At 59.1% G+C, this 15,365-nt stretch overlaps 1 long non-coding RNA gene across 1 annotated transcript; it reads left to right on the top strand.

Annotated features, from left to right (window-relative positions):
* Positions 1-8,945: 8,945 nt before the first annotated feature.
* On the top strand, positions 8,946-12,987 carry LOC118910899 (uncharacterized). The gene is made up of 4 exons (XR_005024226.2): positions 8,946-9,277; positions 10,246-10,463; positions 11,613-11,874; positions 12,477-12,987. It is a non-coding gene; the product is annotated as an uncharacterized LOC118910899 (long non-coding RNA).
* Positions 12,988-15,365: the final 2,378 nt, after the last annotated feature.

Here is a 15,365-nt window from a genome sequence, read left to right as displayed (position 1 = left end):
GGGGGCGCCCTGCCTCCCCCGGTGGGGCTGCTGCTCTTCCCCTGCGCCGGGCCCTCCTTCCCGGAGCCCCCCTTCCATTCTCCGACCCCGTGCCCTAGACGCAGGTCACGCGGGCCGCCTGGGCTCTCCCTGCCCTCCCTCCCCGGGGCGCAGGGGCTCCTCAGCAGTCAGTACCCCTCACCCGCCCGCCGCCAGTCTCCTGCCTGCGCCCAGGCCCTCATCCCGCTGCGGGACGTCCCCGGCCCCCCCTCAACACCACGCCCTCCCAGGGGACCCAGTTTAACTCCCTGCCTCGGGGATCCCGCGCCTCCACCCTCCCGGACACAGCCCGCGACCTCTGGGCGGACCTCCTCACCGCGGAGCCCAAGGCCAGGCGTCCCGGAGGCCAGCCTGACGTGCCGTGGCCGCGGGACACCGGCGGGTCCCTCCCGCGACAGCCCCCGGCAGTGGGGCCCGGGGCGGCCCAGCAGCCCCTCCTGCGGGCCCAGGGCACTCCTCCAAGGCGCCCGTGGGCCCAGCGGAGGAGGGGGCCCTTCTGCCAAGGCAGGGTGGGCCCACAGGAGGAAGGGCCTCGTCTGTTCGTTGCACCCCAGCCTCCAACCTGGGAAGTCCTGATTTCTTTTTTTTTTTAAGGGGAAAAGAAGCTTTACAGAACCACAGCCTGGTCAGCAGAATGTCCCCACCAGGCAGCCTGCAGGTGCCGCGCTCCTCACACTTGGCTCGGGGTCTGCCCGCAAGAGAAAGACCAGGTGGAGTGGGCGCCTGGCCGCACGTACACACGCACCCACCCGTCTGAGGGAGGCAGGCCCAGGGCCCTGTGCACAGCGGTGCCCCTGTGCACCCGCCCGCTGTCACAGAAGAGGCAGCTGCAGCCCCTCTGCTATGTGCTGCGGCCTCGGTGCCCTCTAATTCACTGGGCCCCGAGGGCAGGACTTGGGCACACAGCCCTTTCCCCAAAGCCTAGGACTGTGTCTGACACATACCAGGTGTTCAATAAACTCTTGCTAAATGGACCCCCAAGAACAGTTCATGGTGGTTATCATTTCCTGCTTACACAGGTGGATCAAGTCTGTGCCCACAGCTGATGCCCCACCTGGAGAAGCAGGTCGGAGGGGCTCCAAGCCCCAGCTTGTCACTGCATGTACTGCTCTGGAGTTGGGGTGTCTGCCAGAGTCCCTGAAACAAAGTGTCTGCTGAAGGAGGCTGGGGCAGCTGCAGAACGGTCCCTCCCGGCGGCACCGTCCTACCCCATTGGACCTGACCTCTGCAGAGGTCGGGTTCGGTCTTGTAGACCACTCCTGTTTCTCCGGCTCTCCACTGCCCTGACTCAGAGCTGTCTATTCAAAGCATCTTCCCCATTGCCTCCCCCAAGCAGAAACCTCCCTTGACACTCCTGGGGCTGACCTCTGCCCCGGCTCTTCTTACCCCTTATGTGGTCACTGCTGGTGCACAGGTCAGTGTGGTTCTCACACTGGACACCCCCTGAGGGCAGAGCCGGAGGGGCTGGCCGGGAGGAGGCACCAGCAAGTGGGTGGGTGGATGACGCATTCCAAACAGAGGCCAGCAGAGCACCCCCTCTCCCTGCACACCTGAGTGCCCCAGGGCTCCTGGCCAGAAAGGGTCATAGAACCTATGTACATCAGACAGCCGAGGAGGTGGATGAAGTTTAGCCTGCAGAAGACAAGGCTCAGAGGAACAGGAGAGCTGCCTTTGTGGGTTTGGAGAGCTCCCCCAGGAGAAGGCAAGGACCCCCTCCTGAATCCATGGCTCCACCGATGGCCTGAGGCCTGCTGGCAGAAGTGGGAGGGAGGCAGATGGCGTCTGAGGCAAAGGCTGTGTTCCAACAAATGGCAAATGGAACCTGATTTTCTAGCTAACTTACATTTTTAGTTCTGAAATGTTTGGTGACTCCAAACATTTTATAATTAGCAAAGTGTCTTTTTGAAGCAAGCAACAACCACAGGCACAAATAACACAGAGGGGCTTAGGGTGCAAAGCCACACTGGGCACCCCCCTCGACCCCCCTGCCGCCACCCACTGCAGTTGCCCACAGGGGGCCCCCTGGGCTGGTCTTCCATCTCGCTGAGTCTGTTTCTGCTCACAGTTGCTCCTGCAGCTCCATGTCTGTCTCTGGTCTCTGACTTGCCAGATTTCAGATGCTATGGACTCCGTAATTTGGAAGATGGATATTTAACTACATTACATCGCCCTCCTATCTTTCATATTATGTAATTACTGCTATTTTTTTTTTCTGTGACTTTAGATAACATTCTTGCTACCATATAACCCAGCAATGCCACTGCTAGGTATATACCCAAGAGAAGTGAAAACATCTATCCACTCAAAAACCTGCACACAAATGGGCCTGGCAGCACTATTCACAATAGCCAAAAGGTGGAAACAAACCAGATGTCCAGAAACTGATGCGCAGATAAACAAAATATGGTCCTTCCACACAATGGAATATTATTCAGCCATAAAAAGGAATGAAGTACTGAAATATACATCACCATTGAACATTTTATGCTAAGTGAAAGAAACCAGACACACAAGAAACACACTTTGTATGATTCCGTTTACATGAAATATCCGGAATAGGCAAATTCACAGGGAGAGAAAGTTGAGTAGTGGTGGCCAGGAGCAGGCGCCGGGGGCCAGGGTTGGGGAGTGACCGCTACTGGGCACGGGGTTTCTTTTTAAGGTGATGAAAATGATGAAATTAGATAATGGTGATCGCTGTACACCTTTGCAAATATACTAAAGCCCAATGAATTGTATGCTTTAAAAGAGTTTGTTTTATGCTGGATGAATTATATATCAATACAACTGTTATATATAAAATTATACATCCCTTCACACGGACTCCCGACCCCCCCACATTGGGGAGGCAAGGTTACAGGCGCTCCTCACCCCACCCCCTCATCCTCCTCAGTCAGCCCCAGACATTGAACCCGAACACTGTCCAACATCAACGCGCAGATACACCAACAAGCAGTAGGAGGCCGGGGCTGGGAGAGGATCTCACCGCGGAACAGAATCCTGTGGCATTTGCCGCGTGCCAGGACCACGGTGCTTGGTGTTCTTTGTGCATCATCTCAGTAAGCCTCAGGATGACCTGAGTCCAGATACCGTGTCCCCATTTTACAGATGAGGAAACTGAGGCTTAGAGACATCATGTGACATCTAAAGAGTGGCAGAGCTGGGATGGGAGCCCAGGCCTCTCTGAGTGCGAATCCAAAGCTCTTGGCCACCTTGGAGAATGGCCCACATTTGCTTTCTGTTGCCAAATATGGGTTTTCTTACACTGGTGCCCACCTATACCCATTCAATGAATGTGGTTTAAGTCCTTTGTGCAATGCAAGACATTTTCCAAGAATGTCCCTTGGTGCACAGGTAGGCAGCAGAGGCAGGGCCCCTCCCTGTCTCTGTCCCCCCTGCCCTGAGTTGGGGTGCTGCAGCCTCCCTGGGCATTCATCCTGACCTCAGGTGGGTGTAACCTGGGCCATGACCGTGACCTGCTGCGTGAGAGACAATGGGATGCCTGTTTGCCATCAGGGTGCTAGGATTAGACAATATTTAGCTTTCCCTTGGTGAAGTGCTTCCCCTCCTCCGCTGGGTAGGAACCGGTTCCTGCTGGGCGGGGCCCCCACTGGACCCCTGCCAGGAGCCCCTCCCTGACACTCTGCCCCTCAGCACCAGTTCCAGAGGTTTAATCATTAACAGGCATGTTTGGCTTTTGGTTGCAGGTTGGAATTTGGGAGCTGTGCCCAGGAGCAATTATCTCTGATATATTATTTTGTGTAAAATCGCTTTTAGCTGCCATTAGCTGATAAAGCTGTACTAGAGAGGGATCCATTATCCAGTTCTGGCCTCTTGGCATTTGGGGCTCCGTGGGAGGTAACCAAGGGACCTGCCCTTGTGGGGCTGTGAAATAGCCTCTAGAAACTTTGCTTTAAAATGTGGCCTGGCACTGCAGCCATGTGTGCATTCTGAGACCCCTCCGTGCATCCCCCATGGGTGCAGAGCCCCGGACATGTGTCTGCTCTGGGCAGACCCCTCAGAGGCTGGGGAAAGAGATGTCTGCTTTGGTCCTGTTTGTTCTAGGGCCCCGAGTATGAAACACCTGGGGGAAATGCCCCTCCATCCTCCTGACCCAGGCAGGGGGTCCGGCAGCAAGGCCCACCTCTCATCACTCCTGGTAGGGGGCTCTTCCTTGGGAGGAGCAACTGTTGTGAGCTCCCCACCCATGCGTGCTCCAACTCAGGGAGCCCAGGCAGGGCTCTCCAGGACCTGAGCCAGCTCGTGGGAAGCCACCAGCAGGTGCCCAAAGTCTAGGCTTCCTTTCATCCCTCCTCCCTGTAACCCCTGAGACGGCTGGCCAGACCCCGACCCTGCACCGACCCTGACACCGTTCTCCTGACCTCTCCTGACAGGCCTTGCAGGCACAGGGGCCTCCTGGGGTGAGCCAGCAGCTCACATTATGTTTCTGCTGCTCTGGCATCTCTGGGGCAGCTGGCTGGAAGGGGTGGCTGATTTAGAGAGGCCAACTGGGAGGGGGGATGGTGGCTGTCCCTGGGTACCCCCCAAGACCCTTTACTACCCACTGGGCTTCATTCTGCCATCCTCACACCCTCTCAGCTCACGCTGCCCTCCACCCCAGTCACCTCTCTATGCAGACCGGCCTGAAATGCTGACTGCTGAGGGTCGTCACAAGGGGACCCCGTCAGCCCTCCCTGCTGCACGTCCAGAACCGGCTGGGCCTCCCCCATCTCCCTGCCCTCCTCCTGGGAACCTGAGGCTGAAATATCAAAGTTTGCCACCTTCACCTTCCCTGTGTAGCCGATCTGTCTCCACACTGTACCCAAGTCTGGTGGGACTGGTCATCATAGTCTTGCGTAGGGGTGGCTGCACGGTCAGCATGTGACCATGCACAGCCTCGGACACTCCCACCTTGTTAGCTGGAAGGCCCTGGGAGCTGGTCACTCAAGAGCTCTCAGAGTGGAAAGGGCCAAGGGTGCACAGAGGGGCTGGGCAGAGCCTAGGTGTGGCCACGGGCACTGCCTGCTCTTCCCCATATATTTATCCCCTGGGTCCCCTGTGTGGCTCTGTGCTGTGGCCACGGTCCCTGGGCTTCACCTCCTTACTGTTCTGTGGGGCTCCGGGGCCTCTCTGCCTACCAGCCCCTGGCTCCAGACTGCCAGACAGTCCCAAGGGCCCCAGCTAACTGTGCGTGGGGCTTGTCACAGCACCGGAAGGGCTGACCGGAACTGCAGGATGGGCACACCCTTGTTTGGGGCTTGCCTACTGCCCCCCGGGAGCCTTCCTGGAATCCAGGAAACTAAGGAGAAATCAGGCAGGAACCCCCCAGAGGTCTGGCAGCCCCACCCCTGCCTTGTTGCAGGGCTTCCCCCCCACCTTTCTTGGCCCTGCCAGGGAAGCTTGGCCTGGCTGCCCCAGGGCAGGCCTGCTCACAGGGAAGGCCAGGCAGGGCCCTTGGGGGCCCCAGGCTCCAGGCCCGCCTGTGCCGTCCTCTTCCGTGCACCCCTGCCGCCTCCACACTCTGCAGACCAGGGCAGTGCCCCCACCCCAGCCGGCGCCTGTCTTCCGGCTTCACACTTACTCTAACCCCAGTCACTCCTGGGCCTTGCTCCCTGGGTTACAGTATTTTACTAGTCTGTGTTGCTTTCAGGAGCAAATCTTCAAGAACTTGATCCACAAAGAGGTGGCTGCACAGAGCAGTGGGGGAAGGATGTTCTGTGAACAGGGTTTGCAGGAAGCAGGTTGGTTATTCAGTAGCTTTATTTCACAAAAATGCATCCCAGAGGGATGAAAGTGCTAACTCTGAGACATTTAAAAGGAAGTACAGGCCTGTGGGGCCCCAGAGGAGGGGGTTCTTGCTCCTGGCAGGGCCTCCAGGGAAGACACAGCTCCGGTGAAGTGGCCAGTGGGGCCGCCGCTACCCCCCGCCAGGCTCCATGCAGGGCCAGGGTCTGTGCGTCTCCCAAACGAACAGGCCGTGTTATCTCCAGTGCTGCGTTGGGGAGGCACATGAAGTTTTCCAGATGTTTGGGGAGCTGCCTTCCGTTCCCAGCCCTGCCCAGGCCCAGCTTAGGTTAAATGCTTTGCGTGTGGACCAAATGGCAACGCTTGGGTCCTGGGGTGGGAGACCGCAGGCCTTGGAAGGGTCCCCTGAGTCCTGCTAATATGCACACGTGGGCCTGTGAGGGCCAGTGTTGGGGGTCCCAGCCTGGCCTCAGGTGCTCCCTGCCAGGCTGGGGGACAGACCTGGCCACAGCCCACTCCAGTTCAGTGCCACGAGGGACAAGCCGGGCAGGGAGGCAGCTTGTGAGCGGGAGCCTGCCAGAGGGACCCAGCCAACCCTTCACCGCATCCCTACCACCCCCAAGATGAGCCGGCCTGGCCCGGCCCAGGAGCATTTGTCTCAAGAAAGCAGCCCAGATGCGGCTCTTTATGAGCCTCTGTAAAGGGCGATGTGTTTGTGGAGGGGAGGCAGGCAGACCTACACCAGACCCAGCTCCTTGGGCCCCGGTCTCCTCATCTGTAAAATGGGGATGAGAATCGGGGTGGACATGATGAGACCACACAATCCAGGCACCTGGCCGGTAGTCAGTGCTCAGGACGGTGGCTGGGCATGTGCCCAGGGGCACAGGCAAGGGGGAGGTGCTCTGTCAGGTTGGGAAGGCTCCGCATCCTGGTCTGCTCTGCTTGAGCCTGACTGACCGCACGGACAAGGGCTCCCTGGCAGGGTGTGCAGTGCCCAGAAAGCTGGGGCCCGAGTTGCTTCTGTGTGCCCAGGTTCTGAGGCAGGGGTGGGGCTCAGCGGGGCAGCAGGGCTGGTCTCGCTGGAGGGCCTGGAGAATGGGGCCACAGGGCAAGAGAGGCGACTGCCTGCCCCCTGCTGTCCCTTGGGGTCTCCTTGGGACGGGACAGGCCAGCTGGCTCTGGGGGCCTGGGCTCACGGTTCCAGTCAAGATTTCCAAGTCGCCCTGAAGAATGCGGCAAGTGCCTGACAGTAAATGTTCAGCAAATGCTAGTTTGAGAATCTGTCCTTGTTTTTCAAGATTCTCCTGAGCTGCCTTCTGTCCCCGCCACCCCAGCAGTGCTGGGGAGTTGGTGCCTTGCTATTGGGTCTCTTGACCAAAGATAAAGAGGAAAACAGGGCTCAGAGAGGAACGAGCTCACCTGGGTCCCACAGTGGGTCCGAGGCCAACCCTGAAGTCTGTTTCATCCAGGACCTGGAGGGGACCACAGAGACCGCCATGGACAGTGAGGATGTCCCTACCCTGTACCACATCCCAAATCCCTTTGGCCTCCAGCTGTGGCCCAGGCGAGGCCGAGTGTCGTTCACATCGCTGCAGTCCCAGAATTCCCATTTCACAGATGAGGTCACGGACCTAGAGAGGCAGCTGCCCTGCCTGGGGCCCCACTGCTATCCAGAGCCAGGCCCGAGAGTCCAGGTTGAGGCTGTGCTTCTTCAAGAGAGGTGAGCAGCTTCCGTCTCGGCTCTCCTGGTCACCCTCCTCCCTCTGGGTTCTTCCTACGTTTGCCCCTAAGCTGGGTGACAGCAGGGAGGCGGCAGGGAGAAGAGCCCGGGCTAGAGGGGAGGGCAGTGGGCAGCGGCGGCTCCAGACCCCTCAGCGCCAGTCCTCCGGGCCTGAGGCCAGCTCTCCCAGCAGCCCTGGGTGTTCCTGCAAATAGGCGTCCCGGAGGCCACGCTGCAGGAGGAGGGTCCCCTCTGGGGACACGCATAGGAGCCCCACATTTCATGGCTCTGTTCAGAGAGCAGCGCTCCACCCAGCGGCCACCCAGGCCCCGTGGAGCACTGTCAGTCTTTCCCTAGAACAGGAGAAGAGGGCGGAGGGTGGGTGTGGAAGCAGGGCTTCAGCCAGTTGGGGCAAGCCTGGAGTCAGCTGGCCTCATGTCCTCTGGAGTCGGGGCTCAGCACGCCCAGCACGGCCCTCTGGCTCTACCTCCCTTCCATTTCCTGGGCACCTCCTGGGCCCAGCAACAGGACAGACACAGACTTCTGGGCTGGACACCATGGGGTGAGAGTGGGGGGCACTGTGGCTCATGGGGGTGGCTGGCCAGGGCCCTGCAGGGTGGAAGAGGGCCCTGTGGAAGCACTGGGGAGCCAGCCTTGGAACCAGTGGGCAGGGAACAAGCCAGGTCTGGGCAGCCGTCGACCTGTGGCAGCAGCTTCCTTCCAGGGCTTCTGAGGCTGGGGTGAGCCACACACAGCACCCAGGGGGCGTGTGCCACCCTGCTCCTATCTGGCTGGAGATACGATGTCTCCTTCATCTCTGTCCACCCCACCACCCGTACAGGCTGCCCCCTCCCGGCTGCTTCTCCTCTCTGACCTTGCGCAGGAATGTTAAATTGAAGGCCTGGAAAAACTGAAGGGACAAAACAGCAGCAGACGCACAGACTCCAAAGAGGGACTAGAGGTCACCACAGGGGAGGGTGGGGAGGGCGGGGAGGGAGGGAGAAGGGGATTAAGGGGCAATGTGGTTAGCACACATGATGCAGGGGGGTCACCGGGACGGCAGTGCAACACAGAGAAGATCAGGAACTCTGTGGCATCTCACTACGCTGACGTACAGTGACTGCAGTGGGGTATGGGGGGACTTGATCATATGGGGGAATGTAGTGACCACATTGTTGCTCATGTGAAACCTTCATAAGACTGTATATCAATGATACCTTAATAAAAAAAAGTTGAAGGCCTGGAATTGGTGGGAGTGGTTCACAATAATTACCTGGGCCTGCTGGGGCCACTGCAGCCCATTCTCACTACGCCTCCCCTCCCCACCACTGTCTGTGGGGGACTGGCTCCCCTCCCTCCACCCTGTGCTGGGGGCCAAGGCTGGCATTGGGCCAGGATGGGCGGGCCCCTGGGCTCTGCCCCGCACAGTTGGGACGCGCTGGGTGCCCCAGGAGCCCTACCTTCCCTCTGCCCATCGCCTCACTGGGTGGTCAAGGTCCCCTGGGGCCTGTTTCCCATCAGCCAAAGGGAAACCCCAGCTGCTGCCACACCTCCTTGGGAACATGGGGAGACTGAGCTGGGTAAACTGTGAAGTGCCAGGACAGGAAGGTGGTTGCACCCTGTGGGAGGCAGGGCTCCTCTCTGAGGTGGTGGCAGAGCAGCTGTGCTCCCGCTGGGCCAGCCACTACCGCGTTTCCCTCGGCCCTCGGCCCGCGGAGGCCATGCTCAGCTGATGCTGAAGGTGAGTCAGGCACGGTGGCGACGGGAGTGCAGGTGAGTCACAGAGCAGGAAGCAGGCTATTACCGACCCTCTGAGAGGCCGAGGGTGGCAGTATGCCTTCACAGCCCGAGTGACCTCACCAGCAGGGGCAGGAAGCCCCTGCGGAGCACCCATGGCCCAGCCCTGTGCCCCACTGCCTCTCTGTCCACCCTCTGGGCACCGGCTCTGAGCCAGAAGCCTGCGACGTGTCTTGTGCCGAGGCCAGAGGCTGAGTGCTGTGCCCAGGCCGCAGGGGACTGAGGGCAAGGGTCAGGAGGGCAGGGCCCTGGGGGACACCAGGTGGGGGCTGCCCCTAGAGCCCCCTCACTAAGGCCTCCGCTGTAAGCCTCCAGCCCCTGCTCCAGTGAGGTTACAATCTGTGGTTCTGGGAGAGCGAGAGGTTACACCGTGATATGTAAACCCATGTAAGTCTGGTTGGCATTTAAATTTTACCCAGATCCTCACACAGCGGAAGTGGTTCTGGACTTGAGGCCCTTTGGGAAAGTCCCTTTGGAGGTCTGAGCTCTCCGGTGGAGCAGGACAGAGGAGCTGCGTGCAGGACTGGAGGAGGGTCCAGCGCCTCATCCCCTCACCAGGTGCCAGCCCCACAAGCTTTTCCATGCACCTGGGGGGAACAGAGGCCTCAGATGGGGCTTAGGAGTGCCACTCAGTGGGGCGCAGGCCTGTGGAGCTGCCCGAGGGCCCCCACCCAGAGCAGGGTCTGTCCTTCCTTCCCAGGGCAGAGGGCAGAGGTGTGTGGGCGTGGGCCGCAGGTGCTGGCGCAGCCACCAAGTGCAGGGTGGGCTGCGGGGGCTGAGTAACCCCACGGCTGCTCCCAGGCACCAGCGCCTTCCTCAGGTGGCCAGGCTGCTGGCATGGGACGTCTGACTTGCGACCTCATTGATGCCCGCCCTGGCTGGGCTGGGAGATTATGACTTTACTGTTTTTAAAATGCCCTGTTGTTATTTTCTGATTACCAAAGGGATGCACGCTCATGATAGAGGCCTAGGCATTGAGTGAGCTGTGGTACTGGCTCAGTGCTTGACCAGGAGGAGACATGCCCCTCGCAGCTCATCAGCACCGGCTGCGGGGCGGCAGAAAGGATTTAGTGAGACCCCAGCACGCGGCAGGGCGGGACTGCTGGCGGAGGGACGGGGTCAGCCCCTGACTCCTCCCAGCCTGAGCTGACCAAAAATGCAGGTATTTTGTGCACAACCTTGGCAGGGGGACAAGAGCAGGGCAGTCGGCTGCAGCCCACAGCCCCGCTGCCCATCTGGCTCCTCCAGCTGCTTCCTGTGGCCGGGTCTGGGTGGGGGGGTGGCGAGGGCTGGCTGCCCTGATACCCTGGTGCTGCCCGGGACTAGGAGGGGCACTGAGAGCCGGTGGGTTGGGGTGAACCCCTTCCTCCCCGTGGGGGCACTTGCAGGCAAGCCCCAGGCAGTGCTGGTCGCCAGGGTCTCTGTGCTGGGACTTTCTGTGGCCCTGATTTGAAGGCTGAGCCCTCCCCCACCCCCACCAGCCTATCCCGAGGAACACAGATCACCTAAGTTCATTCTCACGCATTCTCATCATGAACCCCATTTACAGGTAAGGAAATGGAGGTTGGGGGGGCAAAGTTCACATGTCCAATGTCACACATCACTGAGTGGCCGAATTCGATTTGAACCCTGTGTTGTTCTCACCAGTTCATCTGATTGCTTCAGAGGCAACCGGGTCAGGGAGGCAGGGGTCAGTGGCTGGGAGGTCAGAGGTGACCAGGGAGTCAGCATCCTGACCCAGGGCTGGCACCATCCCTTCTGGTGTTGCTTTGGGGTGAGTGGCACAACTTGGTGCAAAGAGCAGGAATTCTGGCCTCAGATTGCCCACGTCCGAGTCCTGGTTCTGCTGACCACCGTATGTGTGTCCTTGGACAGGTAGCTTACCCTCCCTCAGTTCCTCATCTGGAAAGTGGGCCTGATGACCATCCCACCTCAGGCGAGTCTGTGGGATTAACCGAGGTGACGTGGTACCTGGGCTTGTAAATGGTGGCCCGATCATGGAGACAGGGTTGAGTGGGTTGGAGAATGGCTACCTTGGATCCAGACCTGTGTTGCTGGCCTGCAGAGACCCCTTCCGGCTGGGGTCCTAAAGAAGCACAGGCCCGGCACATGGCAGCACCTCTCTGGAGGTGACGGGGCTCCGCCTCTGTCCCCACGCCTGCAGCGCCTGCCTGGGAGCTGCTGCTCCCTGGCCCGTCAGAGGGAATCTCAGCCGCCCGAATGGGTGCATCTGGCACGGGGTGGTCTCAGCCCGTGAATGCTGGGTCCTTGTGTCCCTGGACTCGTTCCTGCACTTTCTTTGCCTGGCCAGGCCTCGGCCGGGACCTGTTCCTGGGTGTAAGGGCCTGGCCTGGACATTGGAGCCCCACCGTCTGCCAGGAGACCTCCCTGGTCCTGGGTCACCCTGCCCATACCCTCATCCCTCCTGCTGGCTCCCTGCCTGCCTGCCCAGGAGCTTCCTCCTCTGCCCCCCGAGAGCCACTCCGCCTCCCAGCTCCCACCACACTCGGTCCTGCAGGCCCTGACCCTGACCCTCTGGGCAGAGGTTGTGGCCCATCTTCAGTTACCAGGAGGTGGGTGTGACCTCTGGGATGCTAACCTGGGAACCTGATTTTCCTGGGGCCCTCCCGGGGACCGCATTCCACCAGGCCCGACACACACATTTCTCCCAGGCCATGGTGTGACCTTTGGGTGAAGGTGGCCAGATATAGGGACTCCCAAGAACCCCTGGGGTGAGCTTGGAACCTGGGCTTGTGTCTGAGTGCTGGATCCCCAGAGTCTGGCCCGGAGCAGGTCTTTTGCTTTTCCCAAATGTGCCCCGGGGATGAGGGGATTGTGGGCACGCTTGGCTGGCTTAGAAACACCTGGGTTTTGGGCCGGGAGGGAGGAGTGGGAAGTGTGTCAGTGGCTGGTCTCTGAGGAGGAGGCAACTAGCTGTGGGACCCTGGGGGTGCTGCAGTCAACACTGGGTGCCTAAAGAGGGCAGCTGGGAGAGTCCCGAGTTCAGAACACCTTGCAGATGCTTGAAAACATTTCAGGTGCTTGGAAACATCCCCCAAGTATTTCATGGCACTTGGTTGGTATTGGGGTACCAGACTCCCTGGCCTCCTGTCATTTTGCTGTGTATTTTACTATTTGGCTAATTAATTTTCACGACAAATTTTCTCTCTTGAAGAAAACATTCATGGGTGTTTGGCACGAAAAATACCATTGCTGGATTTTCTGGCTCCTCCAAACATTCAAGAGACCCTTGTTGAAGCTGGGCTGGAGTGACATTGCCCTTCTTGTCCAGCCCTGCTACAGTGTCCCGTGGGGCTGGGAGTCTCTGCAGGCCAGGCCCACTTTGGAGCCACCTCTGACCCAGAGTCCATCCCAAGGCCAGCATGGAGGAGGCGGTGACACATGCTTGTTGAGTGAATAAATGACTTGAATTGGGGAAGGGAGTTTCTGAGAAGATGAGGAACAGGGCAGGGCCAAAGCTGACTCTTAGGTTGTGATTCTCCCCACACCCTTGCAAGAAGGGTGCAATTTGACATTTATTTATCTGAAATAAAATGACTCTTGAACATGTGGTCATAAAAATTAAAGCATTACCAGTAAAATCCACCTTGATCGGTCCCTTTGAATCTTGCCTCCTGCTCCCAGTGTGCTAAGTATTTTGTTTTGGTGTATATTTTGCCAGACTTTTTCCACGTGTTACTTACATACAAGCATGTGCCCGTGTAAACGCACAGTGTGAGTTTTGCATCTGTGTGTGTGTGTGTTTAAACTCAAACGGTGGTGCTCTAAGTATCGTCCTGTAAGTTGCTTTTCCCCTTGAGCAAACTCAGTCTTGGAGCTCCTGCCCCGTGTGAATGTGGAGGTCCCCTCAGCAGCTGCCCCCGCTAAGGCGGGCCCCATGGCGCAGCGGGTGGCCGGGAGACGAGCCGTATGCCCACCTCATGGATTCTGGCTGTGACCGGGTCATGGCCACCGAGCCACCGTGCAGGCACTGTCTGGCCACCTGCTCTCTGTCCTCCGGGCCCTGGCTCCCCTGGTGTTCTGTGGCCTGGGCACTCAGGGCTGGCAGCTGACCCTGAGTGGGCCCTGCCCTCCAGGAGGGCACCCTCCTCCATGCCAGGTGGGCCCAGGTGCAGGGCTCGCGCCAGGGTGAGGCACATGCAGAAAGGCCAAGCCACCTGGGCTGAGGGTGTGACTGCAGCTTCCCAGAAGGCCCAGCGGGCAAGCTGCTCGGCAGGACAGGCTTCCCGAGGAGGAGGAAGAGCTTGGGGAAGTGGCTGCCTGTCTTCTAATGAGCCATTTCCTCCTGGCTCACTGTCGGCCCTGCCCTGGGCCACCGGAATTCACCAAACTTCCCCAGGCTTGGGGGCACTTGCCGGGTCATGTGCCGTGCCCCGCTCTCCCCAGATGGGCCTGTCTCAGCTGACCCACCTCCCAGGTATTTGGCTAAAAGAGGCCAGGGCGATCTCCAGGGTGTGGCCAGGGCACATTCACAGTGCCAGCGCCTGCACAGCCTCCTTGGCCTGGTCTCCCCAAGGCTGTGCCCCACCTGGCCACCTTGTGCCCATCTCCTCAGGGGCCACCAGCTTATTCACAAGGCCACTGTGCCCTGGGGATAAGGGCACTGCTGTCAACAGGCCCCCCTCCGCCATCACGAAGGCTTCTAGAGGGGACGTCGTGCCTGGCTCAGGGCCTTAGGCTTGGCCTGCAGGTCCTGTGCACCCAAGACCCTCCTGCTCCGGGGGCCGCAAGGCCTGGACAGGCTGCCTCTGCCCCTCCAGCCTTCCTGAGCTGCGTGTGGAGACCCTCAGATGTACCTCACGAGCCCCGTGATCACAAGCAGGAGGGAGGCCGTGGCGTCCTGAGCCTGCACTCCCGTTCACATGGCCCTGGTCCCACCCAGGCCTGTGGGGTTCACTTTTTGAGTTCACCACCTGGCTGCAGAGCAGAATCTCCTGGGGAGCCTTAGAAACTTTCATTGTGTCAAACATTGTTAATATTTCATGTGTCAAACTGTTTTTTTTTTTTTTTACAGAAATAGATGGGATTTATCATGCACCTTCACATCCCCAAATCAGTGACTAGCTCATGCTCATATTATTTGTACTTGATCCAGATCCCTTTCTCCTATATTGTTTTGAATCAACCCAAAGAGTTGTGTTTTTAAATTTCTTTTACTTTTTTTTAGTACAAGTGCCAGACTCTCACCCTCAGGAATATGAGTTATCCAGGCTGGAGCCCAGAAAAAGTGGGAGACGCAGAGGTACAGCCAGGAAGCAATGGACAGAGCAGGTAGCGCTGGGACACAGCCATGCCCCAGAGAGGGTGGACCGTGGGGTGCTGCTGTGGCCACTTCCATTCCACATGTGGAGAATGTCCCCCCCAAGCTGACCCAGGTAGGGTGCTGACAGTCCTGTAAATCCTGAGCTCTGTCGGGTGCCAACTCACCCAGGAAAGTGGTTAACTGGTCAACTGCCAGGCTGCACCTCACCCCCCACCCTGGGTACTGCATGAGCCAGTTCCTCCCGACGGAGGGCTTGGCGCCGGCAGAGCTGGTGACAAAGGATGCTTTGTTCACCTGCAGAAATAAACACTTCCCCTGGATATTTACTCCCGGGACTCGAGTGTAATGTGGGGTGTAAGTTACTCTTAACAGGCGACTTGATCCAGGCCAATGCTCTCTTGAACTAATTTCCTGGAAGAAAAGAGTTCCCACTGACAGCTAGGCGTTCATTAACCACCCCCTGGGCAGTCGGGGAGAGGCTGGGTGTGGCTGTCACCTGGACCCCAGGTGGCATGCCCTGAAAACTCGAGAGCCCCGGGGGGCCACCCTCAGCCTTCCCTGAAGCACTGGCAGAACGCTGACTGGCTGACTGGGCAGTGAAACCAGAGGCCAGAGGCTTAGCGGAGCTGTTTCCTCTGTGAGGTGAGAAACCTGTCTGTTCAGTTCCCGCCTGGTGGGAATGTGCTCGGCTGGGGACGAGGGGCATCCAGATGGCCCCTGGCATCAGGCCCCAGTGCCCACCACAGCAACTGCCGCCAAAGCTGGACTGCCGGCTGGGTC

Source organism: Manis pentadactyla, chromosome 11 (assembly GCF_030020395.1).
Source record: "Manis pentadactyla isolate mManPen7 chromosome 11, mManPen7.hap1, whole genome shotgun sequence".
NCBI classification, from domain to species: Eukaryota; Metazoa; Chordata; class Mammalia; order Pholidota; family Manidae; genus Manis; species Manis pentadactyla.
This window is presented reverse-complemented; position numbering and strand designations above follow the sequence as displayed.